Source organism: Trichosurus vulpecula, chromosome 7 (assembly GCF_011100635.1).
Source record: "Trichosurus vulpecula isolate mTriVul1 chromosome 7, mTriVul1.pri, whole genome shotgun sequence".
NCBI classification, from domain to species: Eukaryota; Metazoa; Chordata; class Mammalia; order Diprotodontia; family Phalangeridae; genus Trichosurus; species Trichosurus vulpecula.
The window spans coordinates 17,263,892-17,280,117 of record NC_050579.1 but is presented as its reverse complement, the minus strand read 5'-3'; the positions used below and the strand labels follow the sequence as shown (position 1 = coordinate 17,280,117).

General features: G+C 44.6%; 1 pseudogene; it reads left to right on the top strand.

Annotated features, from left to right (window-relative positions):
• The first annotated feature begins 10,523 nt into the window (after positions 1-10,523).
• On the top strand, positions 10,524-11,002 carry LOC118855911 (annotated as a pseudogene).
• The last annotated feature ends 5,224 nt before the right edge of the window (positions 11,003-16,226 follow it).

The window sequence follows — 16,226 nt, the reverse complement described above, 5'->3', positions numbered from 1 at the left end:
AAGTTATTGTGAACTTGGCAGTCATTCAACAAACAAACATTTCAATATATGAAGAAAAAGCAAGCCATTTAGTTCGTTTTTTAATGAGTACACACACATACACACACACATAATTTAACAAAGTAGTAACCAAATTCTCCTATTTGTTTGTGCTCCCTTCTGTACTCATTTTTGTTTTCTTCTATGCATTTAAAAATATTTTATTGGTGCTTTTTTTGGTGTATCTATTACCACTCGCTATCCTACATCCTCCCACCCCCTGAAGATGGGCTTCTCCAAAAAACCCATGGGCTCTGCCCTTTGACTAGGAACGATGTGGGCTATGTTCGTCTTTCTCTAAGAAGCGTGCTGCTGCGGGAAACCCCTTTCCCTCTCCAGAAGGTATCATCTTCGAAGTCCCAAATTTGGGAGCCCTTGTACTTGGAAACTCTTAAGTTAGGTATCATTTTTGAGGCTCTGTCCAGAAAATTTCTTTCCTTTGGAAAATTTTGAATCATTCTCCCTAGGGAATTTGGACTCTTTCTTCTTCCACACAATAAACACTGTCCATGAACTACTCCCTCAGGCTGAATGGGCAGTCTTTCTCCACCATGTGCATTCTCAGGAAATCTCACACTAAACGCTACTGTTGGTTGATCGGGGAAAGTTCTCTCTCAGGATCTGTGCTTCTGAGCCACATGTAAGCACATGCCTACTTCTGCCTTGAGTTCCTAGAATTTTGGGGTGGTTTTCCCCCCACTGTTACAAAGAGATATTTACTGAGAAGGCATAGCATGAACAGAAGTACAAACATTTTCCCCCAATGCCCAGGTCACCCTCTCTTTTATACTGCCTTGTTCTCTAGAGGCAGGGTGGGCTCAAACTTAATGGAACTTCTACAAAAGTTTGTCTACTAAGTTTGCTTCCAAATTCAGCATAACTGTTGGACGAATGTGGGCTGTGCTGGGAATTTGTCTGTTGGGAAATTCACTTGCTCTCTCAACCTTTCGAGGCTCACAAGGCCATAGCTGTCTCCACTATTCTGAAACCTAAAAATCAGGTAAGAGAAGAGGCCTGCAATCATGGTAAGGTGTAGGCTGGAGTGGTCAGATTGGGGCCTGAGGCTTCTTTCCCCACTTAGAAGTTTACAAGGTGCTTTTCCTCAGTCACAGTTAGAGAGGACAGAAGAAGCACCCTGGCAGGTTAGTGCCTTTTGTAAGCATTCTCAATTCCTATTCAACAGCCAATGGAAAGGCTCCTTTTCTTCACAAAGCAAACGGACCCAAGATGATGCTTGTGCATGCTCACAAGTTTACATAGTGATTCCTCCAGAAGAACATGTTGAGTGAGCCATAGGCTTCTGCTGCCAGGGTAAGACAATTCCAAAGGACATATGATAAAAATGTTATCCACCTCCAGAGAAAGAACTGATGGAGTCTGAAAGAAGATTAAGGCATAATTCTTTTTTACTGTACTTTTCTTGGTTTGGTTTTTTGTCTATGTTTTCTTTTGCAACATGGCTGATATGGAAATAAGTTTTGCACAACTTCATATATATAACCTATATCAAATTGCTTGCCTTCTCAAGGTGGCCGGAGGGGAGGGATGGAGGGAGAGAATTTGGGCTCAAAAATTTTAAAAAATGAATCATAAGACTGTATATGTATAACCTGCATCATATTACTTACCATCTCAGGGAGGGGGGAGGGAAGGGAAGGAAGGACAGAAATTGGAGCCCAAAACATTTTTAAAAAGTGTTAAAAATTGTTTTTACATGTAATCGAGGGAAAATAAAATATTATTTTAAATTGAATGTTTAAAAAGGTGTTTTTACCTGTAACTGAGAAAAAAGAAAAAAGAAAGCTGTATGAGCCTGTGATGCTGAGGTCTCAGCTAGAAGTTTCTCCCTCCTACTCCAGAGATTCATTTGCTGTTCACCATTGTTCCTGTCACTTGCTGGCCAATCCGTCAGTCAACTTTAGGATGGCTGCCCATTAGTGCTGGGCATGATGCGGATTGGCTGGCAGCTGAGCCAGCCAGTAATACTTCTGGAGAGCCACTAGTACTCCTCTGTGCATCTTGGCTCATCACCAGGCTCTAGAAAGGAGATCTTTGGTGCAATAGAAAGAGAATGACCTCTGGAGTCAGATGAGCTGCGTTCAAATCCTGCCAAATCTGTCATTTCACATATCTAGGTTTCAGTTTCCTCAACTGTGAAATGAGTGCGTTGAACTACATGGCCACGAAGGTCCTTTCCAGATCTAAACCTGTGATCGTACGATATTATGAAAGTATTTACAAGTGGGCAGCTAGGTGGTGCCAGAGTCCATAGAACCTTGGTTCTGGAGTCAGGAAGACTCATCTCCCTGAGTTCAAATCTGGTCTCAGACACTTCCTAGCTGTATGACTCTGGGCAAGTCACTTAGCCCTGTTTGCCTCAGTTTCCTCATCTGTAAAATAAGCTGGAGAAGGAAATGGCAAATCACTCTAGTGTCTTTGTCAAGAAAACCCCAACTGGGGTTGGACATGACTGAAACAGCCGAACAACAGCAATTTCTAAGTAGTGGTGGCTTCTACTGATGCTTGAATGGTGTGAGATAAAGGACATGGGAATGCTCGTATTGCTGAATTCTCTCCACAGGCTCATCATGATGTCTAACATTCTTCCACTAAACCTCTTTCCTTCAGTTTAGAAATGCCCACAGATTAAATGCAAATGCCTCTAGGAGAAGTAAAATAAAGAAAGAAAAAGAAAAGGAAAAGCAAACAAACCTCATAAGTAATTTATATTGTATTATGAATGAATTTCACAGTTATTTCCAAGGGGAAAGGTGCCTGAGAGTAGGGTCCTGTAGGAATGACACCCGAGGCAGGTGCATGGGGTAGAAGGAGGAGAAGGCAAGGGTCACCAGCAGAGGCAGGGGTCCCAGCAACAAGAAGAGTATTACTGAATGGGGGGAGGGTTGGTCCTAAAAGCAAACTTCCCCTTTTCCCGCATTTCGAAGCCCACAAGCTGACCATCTTCTCCCAACGGTATGTTAGGGAGGGCCAGAGTTCTGAGAGATCTTTCTGGACCTGGGCAGAATTTTTGTTGGCAAAGATTGTATTTACTGTTCTTGGAGGAATGTGTTTGGACATTCTAGTCTTTCCTGTTTTGCAAGGCAAGATGACTTTAGCCCCTAAATCCACATCAAGGTTGAGCTGGGAGCCCAGATGACAGCCAGTGGCCTTGCAACAGGGTGCTATTCCTCAATGCTGGGGGGAAAGGGTTTGTACCACAAAGTTCATCTTATGGAAACAGCTACGTCCCTAGAGGACAGTTTTAAAGACCGTGATGGGAAAAAAGCTATCTAGGACCAACTCAAGGCTTTTTCTTTTTCCTCTCCTAATTATCTGCTCCAAAGAGGAAATACTAAATCTAGAGGAAAAGAAATAAAAATTGTTATTTCCTTCGAGGTAGCATGTCTGCAATTCAAGTAGCTGTCGTTATGTATCTGGGTTATGATCTGTATGACTGGGGTTCTCTAAACAGGATTGTAGCTAGATTATTTTTTCTGCTCAATTGTGCTTTTATACGAAAAAACTAGAGCTTGTTACTAAGACAACAAAGAAGAAAATTATTGCTAATTGTTAAATAAAAAGGAATTATCTAGAGGCAGTGTGATGTAGTGGGTATAGAGCTACCCTTGAAGTCCTGGGTTCTAGTCTGACACCCACTGGCTGTGTGTCCCTGGATAAGCCATTTGACTGCTCAGGTCCAGCCGATTCTCTAAGACTATAGATAACAGAATCGTTGTTGATCCGTGCTGGTGTTTCCTCATCAAGAAGTCCCTTTGTTGTTGTTGTTAACCATTTTATTCCTGTCCAACTCTTCCTGACCCCATCTGGAGTTTTCTCGGCAGAGATGCTGGAGTGGTTTGCCATTTTCTTCTCTAGCTCAGATGAGATGTGGACGAGGAAACTGAGGCAAACAAGGTGAAATGACTGGCCCAGGGTCACACAACTAATAAGTGTCTGAAACCAGATCTGAACTCAGGGAGATGAGTCTTCCTGACTTGAGGCCTGGCACTCTATCCACTGGGCCTCCTACCTGCCCAAGAATTCCCCACACCAATGAAACTGCAAAAATAAATCACCAGATAAAAGAAGTAATACACACTGTAGAGTAAGAGTTAAAGAAATACAAGCACCTGGGTATAACATATAATGGATCATCAGTGCTCCCTGAGCACAACCCTGTGTTCTGGCACAGTCATGAGCAGAAGGATTGATGTTAGCACACCTGTGCATGCCTGGTGCATGCTGTATGCATGCCTTTGTCAAACATTTTCTCAATAATCCTTGATTGTTATGAATTAGTATTTACCCTAAAAAAATTCATCCTTTTCTTTATACTTCTTGAATTGGAAAACTTCCTAGGATGTATGCATAATGTCTTGGGGGGTTTAAAACAGCTTCGTATTCCTTAAAACACTGTTATTATTTAAAAGTAGTTCTACCCCCAGGCAGCCAAGGACATCCCCTAAAGGACAGCCCTGTTGCTCTGTATGCCTGTAGTGGGTATAACTGGATTGGTCCAGAGACTTCTGGAAGAGAAACAGAAAATGAAAGAGATAGGAAAAGAAGAGGTGAAGTATTGACGGGGCTTCAGGTGTGAATTAGACTAAATGTTGTCCGAGATTCTTTGGAATTCTCTGACAAATAATAACTCATACTTATATAACACTTGAATCAATCAACAAACATTTATTAAACCCTTACTCTATGCCAGCCACTGTTAGGCCCTGGGGCATACAAAAATGAATCAGTCCCTTTCCTCAAGGAGCAGACATTCTATCAGGGAGACAACATATATGAATTTAAGTATATATGAATTTAAGCATTTACATGATGCATACAAGATAAATATAAGGCAACGGGAGAGAAAGCAGCTAAAGGTTTATGCAGGAGAGACAGAGCTCTGATGAGTTGGTCAAGTGAATGGAGAGCTGCTCCCTTGCCTGGAATGAAGCCAGGGGGTTAGGAAGATGTTCGGGCTTGTTTCTTGCATGGCCTCACAAATGATCACTCTTGGCCCTCAGAGGTCTCTCTGGAACCTCCCAACCTGGATCACTATTAAGCAACAGCAGCCCACCAAAGTCTCAGAAGGAGGGGCCAGGAAGCATATAGCAGGAGACTGGTTACAACGCTCTCCCCTGTCTGCCTCCGTGGAACAATCAATCAATCAACAAACATGTATTAGTATCAATAATATCATTTATTCATATCAATAATTAATCATTAATAAACATTTATTAAGTTCCTGCTATATGCCAGGGCTGTACAAACTGTTGGGGATACAAAAAAAAAGAAAGAGGAAAAAGACCAGTGCCAGAAAGTCAAGTTCTAAAATGTCACCATATTGCTGAACTCCCAGCTAATGTCTGCTTAAGACTCATTTTTTTTAATAGTTCTATACAGGTGGTGAGTCCAGAGACTCAGGTATAGACAGGTAAATACAAAACACATGCAAATAAATACGAAGTAATTTCTGGGGTGGGGGAAGGAGAGAGAGTCCTGGCAACCAGGAGTATGAGCAAAGGTCTTTGGTAGGCCAGGGGATGATGCCTGAGCTGAGACTTGAAGGGAGCTGGGGGTGCCATGGCAGAGGTGAGGAAGGACAGCATTCCAGGAGTGGGTGCCAGTTTGGGCAGGGCCACAGAGGGAAGAGTTGGAATGTAGAGTGTGAGAAGGCGGGGGAGTATCGGGCAAGTCTGAAAAGACAGCTTGGAGTCAGATTAGGAAAGGCTTTCCATGCCTGATGGAAGAGTGTGAATTTGACCCCAAAGGCCTAGGGGGCAGCTGAAGGTTCTCCACCATGGGAATGATGTGGCCAGAACTTTAGGAATATCATTTGGGCAGTCAAAAATGAAGATGTGTTTCTGTAACACTTGTGACACGACAGATAGAGAGCTGTCCCTGGAGCCAGGAAGACACATCTTTGACTCTTCAAAATGGTTCCCGACACTTCAGTTGGAAATGTTTCTTACCCTTGGTCTGTCTCTCAGGAGGCAGTGTTGAGTAGCTCTGAGTCAGGAACACCTGGCTTCCAGTGTGATCTCTGACATGCTCTGGCTGTGTGAGCTTGGACAAGTCACTTTTCCAGGTGGGGAGGGGATGGCAGGAGTGGGGAGGGACTGATAGACTGAGTTTCCTCTTTCAGAGCTCCCTACATGATGAAATCATAGTCATAGAACAAAATACCTCTCTATGATCATTGAAAACAATGCCTAAACACCCAGGGGGAGTGACCATTTCATAGATTCTGAGTTGGAAGGCTCCTTAGAGGTCATCTAGCGCAACCTGCCATCTGGCCTCTTTTACAGAATTCTTGACCCAGCCTTTGCTTGAACACTTCTAGTGATGAGAATCTTACTACCCCTTGGGGCTTCCTATCACTCACATTTCAAAGGAATCCTTTTTTAGAACAATTGCGCCTTAATGCATCTGTTTTGTAACTTCTTATTTTCATGTCTTGAGTTTTCTCAGGATGCCACCTTTCCCACTGTTTTTGGAGATCATAAGATCACAGATTTAAAGCTCAAACGGAAGGCCCACAGGGGCCACATAGACTAATACCCTCATCTCACAGATGAGAACACTGAACTTCAGAGAAGTAAAATCACTTGCTCGAGGTCACACAAGGAGTAAGTGGTAGAGAGGTCATAGCTTTAGAGCGGGAAGGGACCTCAGTGACCCTAAATGTGCGCACAGAGAGACTAAGGGACTTGGAATCGTGGAACTAGAAGGGACTAAGAAGCCATCTAGTTTAATCCCTGTGCATTTTACAGATGAGGGAACCGAGGCCCAGGGAACCTAAGCCTGGGTGGGATTTGAACCCAAGTCCTCTGACTGGAGACTCTCCATTGGAGCACACTGCCTCTGCTGGTAGATGGTGGTGGTAGGTCAACTGGGACATATGAAATCATCCCCTGGAGGTGGGGCAGGGCCTGAGGGCAACTCTTGCATGGGGCAGAGGAAGTCTGAGCTGACCCGGTCCCAGCGGATGCTTTTTGGAGCCCCTATTTTGGAAGGATTGCCCCCATACCAAACTCGCAAAATCTCAGCCTCCCAGGGTGGGAAGGGAGCCCCTCCCAAAGAGAGTGGCTTATAAATAAATTTGCAAGTCAATTATATTTTCTTAGCGGGGCCAGGAAATCAGGATGTGGGGTGTTTATTGAAGGGTAGTTTAGAGAGAAGAAAGGAGGAGGCTTAGGTGGGCCTCCCTCTGCAGGCTTCCGCTTTCAGCTCTCTGGCCTCAGACATTTGCATCCTGTGACACTTCCCTTCCTAATCTCGGCTTCCCTCTTAAATAAGCAGCTTTCTAAATGATTTCCTGTAGCTGAGGAGGAAGCCTTCCTAAGGCCTTCAGGTCCGAGGTCTGAATTCAGACAAGAAAGCAGGCAGTGGGGGACTCCCTTGGGTCAGTTGGCTGCAGCACAATCCTGAAGCCCCAGTGTTCTTTGGGGCAGGCCCCTTGCTCTCTTCTCTGGCCCCTCCCTCAGGCACTAATTTCTCCTTAGCTCATTCTGGGTCCTCCTTCTCTTAAACCTGGCAGAGAGAGAATCCTGGTTGAGATGGTATCAGAGAAATACAGAAAGAGCCTCAGAAATGCCCTAATCCAACCCTTTCATTTTACAGATAAGAAAACTAAGGCGAGGGAGGCTACACAAGTAGTTTTGGTCAGACCAGGAACTTGAAATGAGTTTATTGACTCCTGGATCCCAGTTTCAAACAAACGGCCCTTTTCCCCCAGACACGTGTGCTCACCTGACCTCCTCTTTGGGGAGGCCTAACCTGTGTACCCAGCATCTGGTGGGGTGGAAGAGCTCTAGATTTAGAGCCAGAGTTGCTAGGCTCGAACCCCAGGTTGGTTCCTTTTTCCTTTTATGAAGTGGGGCAAGGTATTCAATGCTTCTGGACAAAATGATGGGAAGGGGTTGGATGATTTTGGAGGTCCTTTCCAGCTCCCGATCTATTCTCCGATGACCTTGGGGCTCATCCTGGTCTTATGTCTTCTTAGGGTGGTTGTATATGTTTCTAGCACTGTATAGAACAGAAGGAAATGGGCTGGTGAGTAGAGCTGGCCCTCATATGGGTGGTACCTTGTGTTTCAAGTGTCTAGTCAGTTAATCCCTTGGGGAGGGCTTTTCTAAACCTTCATGGAAGAAATAAAATGACTGGAGGTGCCTGAAGCAACTGCCCTTAGTTGAGCTAAACAAAATAAGAGTCAATAAAACCTTATTTTAGTTTAGTTCTGGACTCCAATGCTGGGAATGTTCTCAGCAATTATGAAAACTTCCTCTCCATCTCTTTCTCTTCCCCTTCTTTTTTCTCTCTCTTCCTATCTTTCTTTCAGTCTGTCTCTCTATTTCTCTCTCCACCCGTCTCTTTTCTCTCTTTCTCTCCATCTGCCTCCCTCACTCGATCTCTCTTTCTCTTTCTTAATCTCCTTTCCTCTCTCTTTTTCTCTCTCTCCATCTTCCCCCCTCTATCCTTTTCTCTGTCTCTTCCTGACTTTCTGTCATTTGTTTATCTGCCTGTCTGTCTCTCTCCTTCCGTTCCCCTCACCCTCTCCTCCTCCACCCCTTTCTTCTTCTCCCCTCTCCTTCCCTACTCCCTTTACATCAGCATTTCAATTGAATTTCACCTCTAAGGGCACACAAATCAACATAGTAATAATGATCACATAACCTTAGTGAAACCAATTTCTTTTAAAGCAAGTGGTAAAACAGACTCAGTTAATGAGGACTGGAAGAGCAGAGTCACCTCTGTAGAGAGAAAACAAGAGGGTAAGAGGGAGGCAGAGTGTGGAAGTGTAGAATTCCCCAGGTTCTGAGCCTGCAGGACCATGGGGACAGTGTTCTGCACCACTCTGTCTGGCTTGTTTTCAGTGCCCATCATATTTTCAGTGTAAAGGTCTGAAACTGCTTGGGTGTGAGTTGTGGGCATGGTGTGAGTTTAGCCTTGACTCAGAGCACACTGGAGATTTTTGTCCTATGCCCCAGGTAGCCATCTCCCATGTGCACTCCAGCTCCTTGGCCAGTGAAGTACCTTCCAGGCAGCGTATCTAGATCATTGTCAGCCGAAAACTCAGTCCAAACTTCTATTTCCCCAAGATCTCCCTCCAAACAGGATGTGGGCATGGATGCCAGTTCTGGCTACCCCCATAAGCCCTTAAATGGTAACCAAGTGTTAACATCCCACTTCTTTGGGGGCATCTGCATTTTAATAGGAGAGGCTAAGAGATGGAAGACAAACTCTCAAGTACAAATGTGAGCTTCAAGGAATATATTGCTGGAAACTAAATTCATTTAACAGTTTCGTAAGCTGGCATAGCTCACAAATCCTAACTGAATGACCACTATGTAAGTTCCTTACTGCATTCTACCTATGGATCCCAGCTGTAGCTCTGCTTTACAAGCCCTGGGTTCATCTGAAGGGCTTCTAACAACAAACAGTCTTTGGTTCATGCTCCCCACCCAGGGTGGGGAATGTCAAATTTTGGCTCATGTGTAGCTCTCCAAGATAGAAGGATAATGTAGGGGAAAGAGCATTGGCTGTGGGGTCAGTGTGGAGAATGGTGGGCTCCACCTTGTAAAGGGAACCAGTGAGTAGCTGAATGGTCAATGTGGGTTCAAATCCTGTCTCTGATAGTACTTGTATGATCTTGGTCATCATTTAGCTCTTCTGAGACTCAGTTTCTTCATCTGTAAAATGAAGGGGGAAGAGGGCTGGATTGGATAGCCTCCAAGGTTCCTTCCGGCTCTAGAACTTTGCTGCTATGATCCATGGTCTCAGCTCCCATGCAAGCATTCAGGCTAACAACCCAACATGAAATTCAAAGAACTCATACCTGAACATAAACTGTCAAGACCTCTCCAAGGAATCCCATACAGTATTCTGGACTTACAGTACTACCTTAGGCTTGAACCTTTCCATAAGAGAAAAGTAGTTGGCATTGATCAATTTTTATTAAACACCTACTATGTGCCAGGCATTGTGCTAAGCATTGGGGATACAAATACAAAATAAATAAATAAATAAAGATAGTCCCTTTCCTCAGGGAGCTTGCAATTTAATGGCAGAAGTCAACACACAAAAGGAAGCTAAAAAGAGAGGATTCATGTTGGGGGAGTCAGAGAAGACCCAAAGGAGGCCAGCTAGGTAGGAAAAGAGGAGAAAACTGTGCTCCTCAAATAGAGGTTTGGAGTTCATGGCTCTACCTTTAATTAGACAGGCAGAGGGTAGTGATAGGGTGTGAGACCCAAGGCTGCTGGGATCTTACAAGATGATGAGCTTCTAAGGGGGAGTGGAGAGGAGGGCACCATGGTGGAGGAGTCAATGAGAGAGATTGCTAGAAAGTCAATTGAGAACTGCTTGCAGTTTCTTCTCCTTCCCCTCCCTCCACTTCCTCTCCAACCACTGAGGTCTTGCTCCAGGGTTGCAGCCACCTCTCTCTCCCACTCACCCCAATAACATAATCTCAAAGCTGTGGCTCAGCCATGGGGGACCTCCTGAGCATCATGTGCCTCTTCATCACCCTCCACATCCAGCCTAATGGTGGTCTGGTCTTCTTCAAAGAAATGAGCAACACTTTGATCAGAACTGGACCATCAAGCCACTCACTGATTCCCCTTACAAGGTGAAGACCAAGCCCACCACTCTTCAAGCAAAATGGTGAAGTGCTTGTCCCATTAGAGCTGAAATCCTAAAAGCCTGGTGGGAACTGAATTGTGTACACAGGAACATGTGACACAGAAGGTGTGGCACCCAACAAAAGTGGGGGGCAACAACTCACCCAGAGGACCATTCCTTTCACTGATATTCGACCTTTGAGACAGTGTGGCAAGACAAGTTTTACAACGGCCCCAAACAGAAGCTTTCCCAATGGGGAAACCCCTTCTCTGTCACTGAGCATTATAAGTACAAGCCCAGTGAGAAACACAGCCTGATGTGGGTGAACCATGAATCATTCTTGTGAACATGAGTCTGTCTGATACTGCTGGACAATCTCTTCAGAAATCTACCTTACAAAAGTTAAGCCCACAACCAACACAAACCTTGATTAAGGCATATCTGGACTGCTGCTCTCTCCCGTTAGGGGCAGGTACCACATGAGGCCCAAACTTTTTGGAGCTATAATCTCCCAGGTTGCAGATCATGATACAAATCCTGACAAAACAACACCTTTCTCCCTTTCATGTTTGTGCACTTGTACCCACGGTACTTGGTTGCCCTGTTGACCACCTCTGGAAATGGCCAAGCACAAATACGAGTTAGATGTTGTGTACTTATGTGGTCTTGTGGATCATATGCTGTTTTTCCCAACTTGAATGACTCCTTCCTTTTTGTTTAACATTGTAAAAAATGTATTTGGACCCTATCTGCCGTGTGGAATTTGATTGTTGTTTCAGACTCTGCAGTGATTTTTCAGAGCAGGCTCTCTGGAAAGCTGTGAACTACAATAAGCAACAGCTGATTGATTTCCTAGGCAGAATTCCTTATTTGTAGGTTGACTTTGTGGAAGTGGGCTTTCGGGGGGTGGATGGGGGAGAGAGAGAGGGAGAGAGAGAGAGAGAGAGAGAGAGGGACCGCGAGAGAGAGAGAGAGAGAGAGAGAGAGGGACCGAGAGAGAGAGAGAGGGACCGCGAGAGAGAGAGAGAGAGAGAGGAGAGAGAGAGAGAGAGAGGGAGAGAGAGAGAGGGACTGAGAGAGAGAGAGAGGGACCGAGAGCACTTTCACTTTCTTTTTCCTCCTATGTAAAGTGAGAGGGGCGAAATGGAAAGCGAGCCCAGGGCAGTGTAGCTCTATAGCTGGCTCCTCTAAGTAACTAAAACCAACTCCAACTAAAGGCGCCGTTAGGCAGTAACTTCGGCATGGGGCCTAAGGGCTTGTCAGAATTCTGCTTTCTGCAAGCCAGTTTCCCTGAATTGTCATGTTGCTGTTGGACCATCTCAGTCATGTCCGACTCTTCATGACCCCACTCTTAGGGTTCTCTTGGCAAAGATACTGGAAGGGTTTGCCATTTCTTTCTCCAGCTCATTTGACAGATAAAGAAACTGAGGCAAATAGGGCGAAGTGACTTGCCCAGGGTCACACAACCAGTAAGTGTCTAAGGCCAGATTTGAACTCATGACGATGAGTCTTCCCGACTCCAAGCCCACTGTTCTATCCACTGCGCTGCCTGGTTGCCCCAATTGTTATATTGTCTCTTTATTTAAGAAGCGCTGGTTACATTGCCTATGTGGTAGAGACCTGAATATTAAAATATCACTACATGTGAACTTGGTAAAACTATGTATGGAATTGTAATCAACTTTTGATATTTCTAATAAAGAAATTGAAAAGAAAAAAGGGAAAAGAAAGTCACTTTGACCCCTTCTTACAGCAAAGCTCACTTTCCCTACAGACCTGTCCAGCTTTCCAGGCTGATAATCCTCCATCAGTGTTGAAGTTTCCTCGACAGGGCAAAGTGCTTGGGGTCTGTAGACAGACAACCTTTTTCTCCTCCAGACCAGCCTCGTCCACAAAACTCCCAGTGCCAGTGAAGGGCCCCACATCCCCATTTGACCCTCTGCATCCTAGTCCTGAACCTTGTGGCTCTCCAGCTCTGGGTCACTTCCTCTGCGTCCAGGCACTCTGTGCTGTGCCAGCACATCTCCTCCTTTTTCTGGAGGAGTTGTTCTCGGAATCTCTTGCCTCACTTGTCAAGTCTTCACTACTCATCACTGCTTCCCCTCCCTCTGCTGGCATCTCTGCCATCTCTGCATGGTTCTCTGGAAGGGCCAGGCGCCACATGGATTCCTTCCAGAAAACCCACAAGTTTCCTCCAGAGACCAAAGACTGACTCTCCAACTGGTTTGTCTCTTGCCTCTGCCCTGTGCTTCTCATACAGCTCCCATGTCTCATTCCCTGTTCCTTCTCCTCCTCTAATCTGGGGCTGAATTCTTCTTGGAGTCTATCTTCTGGAATCAGCGAACTGATTCTTAAAGGTCATCCTGAGGTGAGACACATCATTCTTCATCTCATGGAGGGCTCCATTAGTCCCTCAATGGACCAATGATGGCTCCTGAAGAGATCACCAGCTACATTTTACAATTCGACAGTTCCTCATCTGACCCCTTTTCTGTGATTAGATCAGGGAACAGACCAACTCTCTTAACTCTTCCACACAATGGAACAAAAAACTGGTGGCTGGAAACCACAACTAGTCCAAAGGCCAAGTTCAGGGTGGTGGAGGTGGGCCCTGAGGCAGCTCAAAAAATGGAAGCCAGCCAATGTTTATAGCTAGCCTTGATTAAAGTTTGCAGAATCCTGTACAAATATTGCCTCATTTTACTTTCACAACAACCCTCGGAGGTGGAGGCTGTTAGTCTCACTTTATCGACAAGGAAGCTGAGGAAGATAGAGGTTAAGTGACTTGGCATGAGTCACATAGCTAGTAAATGTCCGAGGCTGGATTTGAACTCTGGTTTTCCAGACTCCAGGTGAAACATTTCTTTTCCCAGTAGCTGTAGAGGCACAGGGGTGGGTGGGTGGAATCTTGAAGTCGACCAATCAATCCATCAACCAACAAGCCTTTATTAAACATCCCAGGCACTGTGTGAGGGGCTGGGGATGCAAAAACAAACATGAAATCATATCTTCCAGGATAGCTCGGGGAGACACCATGTAGGGATATACAAGATATATGCAGGATATACAAAATAGATACGAGGTGATCTGGGAGGGGCTGGAACCTACCGAGGCTCAGCCTTACAGCTATTCTTAAATTGTTGTTCCGTCATGTCGACTCTCTGTGACCCCATTTGGGGTTTTCATGGGAAAGATACTGTAGCAGTTTGCCATTTCCTTTCCAAGCTCGTTTTATAGATGAGGAAACAGAGGCAAACAGGCTTAGGTGACTTGCCCAGGGTCACACAGTTGGTAAGCATCAGAGGCTGGATTTGAACTCAAGGAGATGAGTCTTCCTGACTCTAGGCCCTGTGCTCTGTGCACTCTGGCGCCCCCTAGCTGCTAGATTCTTAAATACCAAGGACTTTTTTTCAGAGGTGGGGATGGAAGACAGAATATGTCATAGAATCAGAAATACAGAGCTGGAAAAGACCTTAGACGTCATTGAAGTCAATCCCTTCATCATACAGATGAGGAATTTGAGGCCCAGAGAGATTAAATAATTTGCCAGAGGTCACATAGTTAGAAAAGGCAGAGCCAAGATTTGAACCCAGGTCCTCCGATTCCGGACCTTCTCTCTTTTCCTTTTGTGGATATCTTTTTGGGGTGTGATGGGGTTGAGGGCTTTGTCCCATTTCGTCAGTTCTTCCCGCATTTTTAAAAATGGGAGTTTGTTGGGATTAGTGGGAGAAGGTTTCTGAAGTGCAGAAAAGCTAGTCTATCACACACATACCTATCAACAAGCTTTTATTTAGCTCTTACTATGTGCCAAGCACTGAGTCAGTCACTGGAGTTCTAAGTATTCGAGAGACCATCTCTCCCTGCCAAGAGTTTACATTCTAATAGAAGACAATATGGAAAGTTGGGTGGGGTAGGTCACAAGCATTTATTAAGTGGCTTTTCTGTGCCAGGTCCCATGCTAACCTCTGGGCATAAGAAGACAAAAATGAAACAGTCTCTGCCCTCAAGGACCTTACATTCCCCCAGGGGAAACAATATTAGCCTAGGACTTTAGAAAAACCTGGAAAGACTGACATGAACCGATGCTGAGTGAAGTGAGCAGAACCAGGAGAACACTGGGCACAGTAACAGCCACATTGTGCTATGGTCATCTGTGATAGACTTAGCTCTTCTGAGCAATACAATGATCTAAAAGAATTCTGAAAAACTCGTGTTGGAAAATGCCATCCACATCCAGAGAAAAAACTTTGGAGACTGAATGCAGATCGAAGCAGACTATTTTCTTTTTTTTTATCTTTTTTTCCTTGTGGTTTTCCCCTTTTGTTTTAATTCTTTCACAACATGACTAATGTGGAAATATGTTTTACGTGATTGTACATGCATAACGTATATCAAATTGCTTGCTATCTTAAGGAGGAAGGAAGGAAGAGAGGGAGGGAGAAAAATTTGGAACTCAAAATTTTCTAAAAATGAATGTTGAAAACTATCTTTACATGTAATTGGAAAAAATTAAAATATTAATACTATTAAAAACAATATTAACCTGCATAAGCCATTACTAAGGGAGTCAGAGGAATAGAGAGGGTCCAAATTTCAGTGGTAGGGGTTGGAGCTAGGGCTAGGTAGTGAGGCTTTCACCTAGAGTGCTGCTGTTGTGAGGTCGGGGTGAACCCTGGGATAGTGGCACCTTCTAAATGTTGACTTCACTGGGGCAATGCCTCAGTTACCTCACTAGGATTGCTGCTCTGCTTCAAGGTCTGCATTGGCTACCCAGAGGCAGGAAATCTGGGGGGCAGTGGAGGGGGGATGCCCCCATGAGTCATTTCTATATTGGTACCTCATGGTGTGACAGAGAGGAAAATCTTCTGGAAATGAGTGAACACGAGAAGGTACAGGCTGAACGCTAAAATGCGATGGCCCTCTGAGCTCAAGAGCAAGGGGCATTCACAACTCAACCACAATTTCCCTTCGTGGCAGTAGCATTTCCTGACTGCTGATTTCCACTCTCTACCCAGCAGGGCCTTAGAAGTTGTACTGCAGAATCATTGAAGGGCATTTATTCACACTCTCGGTTTTATCTTCAGAGGATAATATTCAGTAAATTGGCAAATTCAGTAAAAATTCAGTAAACTTGGTAAATAAAGTCAGTAAAATTCAGCAAAATAGTAACAAAAGCTAACATCTATATATATAGTGCCTACTGTGCACCTGGCACTGCGCTAAGCACTTAATATTATGCCATCATTTGATCCTCACAACCACCCCGGGAGAGGTGTGTATGCTATTGTTATCCTCATTTTTTTTACAAATGAGGAAACTGAGGCAAACAGAGATTAAGCAATAATAATTAATAATAATAGCTAACATTTATGTAATGCTTAAATGTTAAGTGCTTTACAAATATCATCTCATTTGATCCTCACAATAACCCTGGGAGTTAGGGGCTATCATTTTCCCCATTTTTACAGATGAGGAAACTGAGGCGAACAGAAGTTAAGTGACTTGCCCAGGGTCACACACCTAGTCTGTGTAAGCCATTACTAAGGGAGTCAGAGGAATAGAGAGGGTCC